Source organism: Arachis ipaensis, chromosome B07, assembly GCF_000816755.2.
Source record: "Arachis ipaensis cultivar K30076 chromosome B07, Araip1.1, whole genome shotgun sequence".
Taxonomy (NCBI): Eukaryota; Viridiplantae; Streptophyta; class Magnoliopsida; order Fabales; family Fabaceae; genus Arachis; species Arachis ipaensis.
The window spans coordinates 21,150,491-21,157,769 of record NC_029791.2 but is presented as its reverse complement, the minus strand read 5'-3'; positions in this window follow the sequence as shown (position 1 = coordinate 21,157,769).

Genomic DNA, 7,279 nt, shown 5'->3' with positions numbered 1-7,279 from the left:
AAAGTAAATAATATTTTTTTTCTAATTATAAATAAAATAAAAGTTTAACCAAAATAAATTAATTGATTCTCGTAGCCTTTGGAACACATTGGGAACCACTCCTTCATTAAGGTCCACGCCGAACTTGAGAATTCCCAAGTTCAGCGTGGAGGAGGCAGTGGCTAAACTTCTGCTTTTCTTGAGTCCACGTTGAACTTGGATTAACCCAAGTTCAGCGTGGAGTGATGCACGTGACTTCCTTTGGTGCGCTGGACTGGCGCTGATCTTGAGAAAGCTCAAGTTCAGCGTGGAGGAGGCAAAGTGTTTTCTTGGAATTCTTCATGTTGACGCCGAACTTGAACTTCAAGTTCGGCGTGGAGGAGGCAGCAACAATTCTTCACTCTCTCCATTCTCTAGCCTTGACTTAAACTCCGTGAAATTCGTCCAAATTGCTACCTGAAATAAACAGAATTGCACACAACTCAAAGTAGCATTTATAGTGGCTAAAATATATTAAATCTTGATTAAAATTAGCAATTCAAGTACAAATTCACTAGAAAAAGATAGAGAAGATGCTTACACATCACAACATCAAACTTGAATTATTACTTGTCTTCAAGTAACCAAAAGTAGTACATGATTAAGATGTGAATTTGCATGAGAAGCAAGAGTTCAGTTATGCTCATTTCTCTTCTTAAAGTGGGGTTTATCTATTGTAATTCTGAACAGTTTTGGCATCTCACTCTCCTTTGAATAAGAGGAATGTCACTGTCATTCGGAATTAGAATCCAGATCATATTATGAATTCTCTGATTTTTACACTTCAGTTTAATCCTTAAACACAGCAGATATCCTTTAATTCTCAAGTAACTAGTGCTTTGCACCTTGAGCCTAGCTGTGACTTTAAATGTTCTGTCTCAAGGGTTAATTGAAACAAGAACACCACAAGCACTTAACTGGGAAACTCTCTTCAAGTTCTGATTTTTTCTTTCAGTTACTCCCAGACAGTGGTACTCAAAACCTTTGGCATACTCTACTAAAAGCATTTGGTCTCGACTCTAAATATCCTGTCTCAAGAATTACTTGACACCAAAAACACCACAAGCATATGACTAGGGAAACAACTCTTTGAGTTTTTAATCATGTCTGACCTTCCTAGTCATTGATACTCAGAGCCTTGAACCTTGCTTTTATTTTTCTTTTGCTGTTTCTTTTGCTTCAAGGATTAAGCTTTCACTAATTTTAGAAAATTCATAATGGTTCTCTAAATTATTGTTCCTTATACATCAACAATCCTTGATTTAAATTCAAACATTCATTGTTCATATCATGCATTCAGAATCACAGATAATACCACCACATTTAAGTAAATAAGACTACTGTTAAATATAAACTCAATTTCTCATGCATTATATCTTTTTTTTCTTTCTTTTCTTTTGATTTCAAGCTCAGTGAACAATAAATAATACATCTTTTAGAATTAAAATCAAATAGCAAAATAGACAGTAAATTAAACTAGAATCTAGGAATTAAAATAACAAATGATCATGCAGTAAATAAAACAAAAATAGCAGAAAACAGGACCATAATATAGTAAGAACGGGAGGGAATATAGAGTGAAAGGAGCTCAACCACTTCAATTATCTTAGTGGCCGTTTCATTCTTCAGGACCATAATATAGTAAGAACGGGAGGGAATATAGAGTGAAAGGAGCTCAACCACTTCAGTTATCTTAGTGGCCGTTTCATTCTTCAGGATGTGCTCTTCCGTGAAGATGATGACAACACTAAACTTAAAAATTTACTTGTCCTCAACTAAAGAAGAACTGAAAACAGGAAAAGACATAAGAAGACGTACGGAGGAGTGAAAATAATTATTCTTGCAAAAGAAGAATAAAATGATAAATGAATAAGAGAAGTTAAAATAAGTAAATATATATATAAATTAGAAAAATTCTCTCTTCAGAAAAAGAGAGAGAGAGAAAACTACGGGGTCATTTTTTTTGTTCCTATTCGTCTTTTTTGAATGGGAGGAATATATGGTCAAAGGGAAGGAAAGTCAGGAGGAATATATAGGGAAAGGTAATGGGGTGAGGGTATGGGTAAGGCAAAGAAGGTAGGTGGCAGGTGGTAAGAGCGGTCACGGGGCAAGCTTGGGTTTTGTGAATATATGGGAGAAGGGTGGGTGGGAATCGGTCTAGGGAGCAGGGGGCAAAGATTTGATGGAGATTTGTGGAGATTTGGCGAAGATTTGGGAACTTTCAACCAGCTGGCGCCGAACTTGAAGGTTGGGGCGTTCGGCGCCGTGACTTGTGCATGGGGTATCTCCTCTCCACGCGGAATTTGGTGCTGACCAAGTTCGGCGTCAGTCCCTATTTTTTTTTTAATTTTTTTGCACCATTTTTCTACGCTGAATGCGAGGGGAGTCAAGTTCGGCGTCACTTTGGCACAGAATTTTTTTCTTTTTATGTGCATATCCCACGCTGAACTTGAGGGAAGCAAGTTCGGCGTCAATGCATGGCTGATTTACGCTCCTTTTTACATCGTTCTCCACGTTAAACTTAGAAAATCCCAAATTCAGCGTGGGTCTTCCAGAAGTAAATTCTCACTTTTGCACGCACATACCTATACCAGAATTGAGAGAAGCAAGTTTGGCATCAACTCTTCCTCACTTGCACTCTTCTTACGTCGTTCTCCACGTTGAACTTGGAAAATCCCAAGTTCAACGTGGACCTAGCAGAGACCAATTCCTCTTTTACACGCAATATTTGGCGCCGTACTTGGAAATCTCAAGTTCGGCGTCAACCTGACCGAGTCAACCTTCTCCAAGGTGGGCAAAAATTATTCTAAGTGTTTGGTTCCTGTTCTAAAATATTTACATGATCAAAACACACGTAAAACGAAGAAAAAACAGTAAAACTCAATAAAAATCAAATAAATAATAAAACCACTACTACGGAAAATAGATTAAGGATACGAAACCATCGGGTTGTCTCCCGACAAGCGCTTCTTTATCATCATTAGCTTGACGGTCAGCTCCTCTAAGGAGGAGGATCATAGGGGCTCAACTTTTCACCCCTCACTGTGAACTTCTTTCCTGTGCTCCCATTGATCAACTCTATATGCTCAAGAGACAGGATCCTGTTCACTGTATGAGGCAGGATTGGGCATGTAGTGAATACCACCTTCATTTCTGGGGAGAAGTCTTTAGTGAAAATCTTTTTGTTTCTCCATCCCCTAGGTACTTTCTTCTTTTTGGGAACCTCCTCCTTGGTGGATGATGCCTTTCCGACACCAAACTTAGGTTTGATGTCAGGGAGAATTTTGTTGATGGTCACCAAAGGAGGTTTGAGATGTAGATTCTGTTGTGCATCATCAGGGGGTTTTTGAAGGTTTGGATCAATAAGCTCAGTCTGCATGCACCTCTCTTCTTTACCTGCTGGATGTATATCTTTGAAGATATGAAAGAACAATTGCTCATTATGCACTCTAAGCACTAATTCACCCACTTCTACATCAATTAGAGCTCTCCCGGTGGCTAGGAATGATTTTCCTAGAATTATAGAGGCGTTCTCATCCTCCTCCGTGTCAAGAATCACAAAATCTGCTGGGAGGAAGAACTTACCCACCTTGACCAAGATATTCTCCACTAATCCATATGCAGGCTTGATAGATTTGTCTGCCATCTGTAATTCTATCCTTGTGGGTTGTGCCTCTTCAATTTAGAGTGTTTTCATAACTGAAAAGTGGAATGAGATTGATGCTAGCTCCAAGATCACATAAAGCTTTCTCAAAGGTTGTGCTCCCAATGGTGCATGGAATTTGAAAGCTCCCTGGATCTGGCATCTACCTTGGCAAGTTATTCTGAATTATGGCACTACATTCCTTAGTCAGGACCACTGTCTCATCTCTCTTTAAAGGCTTCTTCTTTGACAATAGCTCCTTCATGAACTTGACATAGAGAGGCATTTGCTCCAAAACATCAGCAAAAGGAATATTGATTTGTAACTTTCTGAAGACTTCCAAGAACTTTGAAAACTGCTTGTCATTGGTCTCCTTTTGAAGTCTCTGAGGATATGGCATTTTAGGCTTGTACTCAGGCGCCTTAGGCAATGTAGGATGAGTGTCAAGAGAGACTGGGAATTGATTATCTGCACGCCTAGGAGGGGCGTGTTCCACCTCCTCTTTCTTCTCTGCTGGAGCTTCTTTTTCAACTGGCTCTTTATTAACTTGTACTTCCGTACTTGCTACTTGTCCACTTATCAAGGTGATAGCCTTGCACTCCTCTCTTGGATTCGCCACTGTATCACCAGAAAATGTACTTGGAGGCCTCTCAAGTATTTGCTTGCTCAACTGGTCCATTTGCACCTCCAAGTTTCTAATAGAAGCTCTGGTTTCCTGCATAAAACTATTCATCATTGTCTCCCAGTTAGAGTTCTGCTGGGGCTGAGAATTTGCCTGCTGAGTTGGTTGTTGTTGATGAGACTGAAATTGGCAGTTATTATGATCATTCTGCTGAAAATCGCCTTGAGAATTATTGTTAAAATTCTGAGATCTCTGAGGTTAGTCTCTCCATCCAAAATTTGGGTGATTTCTCCACCCCTGATTGTAGGTCTTTGAGTATGGATTATTATTGGGGTGTCTAGGAGCACTCTCCATGTAATTGACCTGTTCAGAAGAAGATTGAGCATAATCATAATTCTCATTTTGCATAAAATTACCTGTCATGTCATAAGGGACCTCTTGAGGTGTATTCTGGGTGTTGACAGTTGAAACTTGCATTCCACTCAACTGTTGAGTAATTAAATTCATCTGTTAACTCAGAATTTTATTCTGAGCAAGGATAGCATTAAGAGCTTCTACTTCCATAACACCTTTCTTCTGAGGGTCTCAGAATTTACAGGATTCCTGTTGGAGGAATATAAGTATTAGTTGTTAGCAACCAACTCAATAAGATCAGTAGTCTCCTCTGGTGTCTTCTTCATGTGCAAAGAACCACCTGCAGAATTATCTAAGCGCATCTTGGACATTTCACATAAGCCCTCATAAAAAATATCCAGCTGAGTCCATCTAGAGAACATGTCTGGAGGGCATTGCCTAGTCAGTAGCTTGAATCTCTCCCAAGTTTCATAAAAGGTCTCACTGTAAGACCCAGAATTTTCAAATAAATCTTATTATGAATTAATTTTAATTCATTTATTCATTAAAATTTTATTCTCAGAAATTATATTATTAAAATTAATTAAATCATTTTCCCTCACAGCAAATGGGATGAGCATGAGTTTGTACACCTCAGGGTTCACTCCATTGGTCTTCACAGTGTCACAAATCTGCAAAAAATTAGAAATAAACTAATTTGGATCTTCCTGAGGAAGTCCATGATATTGACAATTCTGTTGCACAAGAGTAACTAGCTGTGGCTTCAGTTCAAAGTTATTTGCAGCTATAGGAGGCACCACAATACTTTTGCCATAAAGATCTGCATTAGGAGCAGTGTAAGAGCCAAGCACTCTTCTAGGTTGCTCATTCCCAATTGGATTTGCCACATTGGCATTAACAGCATTGTTATGATCCATAGTGGACTCTACAGCCTTGTAAAGTCTTGCTTGTTGCAAACGCCGCCTCAAGGTCCTTTCATGTTCAGGATCAAAGTCTAACAGATGTTCCTTGTCCCTGTTCCTGCTCATAAACTGACAGAAGATAGGAAAAGATGAAACTCTCTACGTCAGAGTGCAGAGAATTTCCAGTGAGGTAACATGTGTAAAATAATAAAATAAAAACACTTACTACTCAATACTAAAAATTTTCGAAAATAGTGATCAACAAACAACTCAAAAAATTTGAAATTTAAAGGGAAAATTAAATAGAAAAATTAAAATAAAATTAACTAGAGAACACCAAACTTAATTTCAGAAATTAAGGAAAAAAATTTAAATAAAATAAATCAATTTTTTTTTTAAAATTTAAAGAAATAAGTTAAATGAAATTAAAGCAAAAACGCCTAATCTAGGAAATCAAATAACTAGAAGTTGTAAATCACAGTCAATCCCCGGCAATGCGCCAAAAACTTGGTGCGAAAATTACAACCACAAACTAACCGGCAAGTGCACCAGGTCGTACCAAGTAATACCTCAGGTGAGTGAGGATCGATCCCACGAGGATTGATGGATCAAGCAATAATGGTCAAGTGATTTGCTTAGTCAGACAAACAGAAAGTAGTGTTAGGGTCTCAATTGCATTAAACAGTAATTCAGGAAATCAGAAAAGCAAACAGTAAATTGGTGTAAATAATATGGGAGAAAACAGTTAAAGCTTCAGAGTTATCTATTTTTCGGATTGACTTTTCTCACTAACTATTTTAATCATGTAAGATTTAATTCATGGCAAACTGTATATGACTAAACCCTAATTCCTTAGACCTTTTTAGTCTCATCTAAAATTCATCAACTGCCAATTCCTTAGTCACTTAATTCCAATTAGAGGGTGAAGTTCAATTCTAGTTTATATGCCACAGAAATCCTAATTACTCAAATATAAGAGGATTATATGTCACGTATCCTGTTACGTCCAGATAATTAGTGATTTAGGAGAATATGTTTTCAACCTATTGTTCAAGTAAAGAACTTTTCCAAGTTATACAAGAACTCAATTAGAATCAAGGTCATACTTCCGTTCCACCCAGATTCATAAAATAAAGAACGAAAATAATTCTTGAAATATAAATGAGTACATGAATTAAAATAGAAAAATAATAGAATCAATCCATACAATAGACATAGCTCCTAACCTTAACAGTAGAGGTTTAGTTGCTCATGGTTCAGATAGAAAACACGGATTTTGAAAAACTGTAAATTGCGGAATAAGGTCGAAGAGAAGAGATGAGCCGGAAGGGCTGATTCTTTTCCCTTTTATATCTAATCCTAATTAATGTAAAATATATTTTCTAAACTAAATAATATTTTTTTCCTAATTATAAATAAAATAAAAGTTTAACCAAAATAAATTAATTGATTCTCGTAGCCTTTGGAACGCATTGGGGACCACTCCTTCATTAAGGTCCACACCGAACTTGAGAATTCCCAAATTCAGCGTGGAGGAGGCAGTGGCTAAACTTGTGCTTTTTTTGAGTCCACGTTGAACTTGGATTAACCCAAGTTCAGCATGGAGTGATGCGCGTGACTTTCTTTGGTGCGCTGGACTGGCGCTGAACTTGAGAAAGCTCAAGTTAAGCGTGGAGGAGGCAGAGTGTTTTCTTGAAATTTTTCATGTTGACGCCGAACTTGAAGAACTTCAAGTTCGGC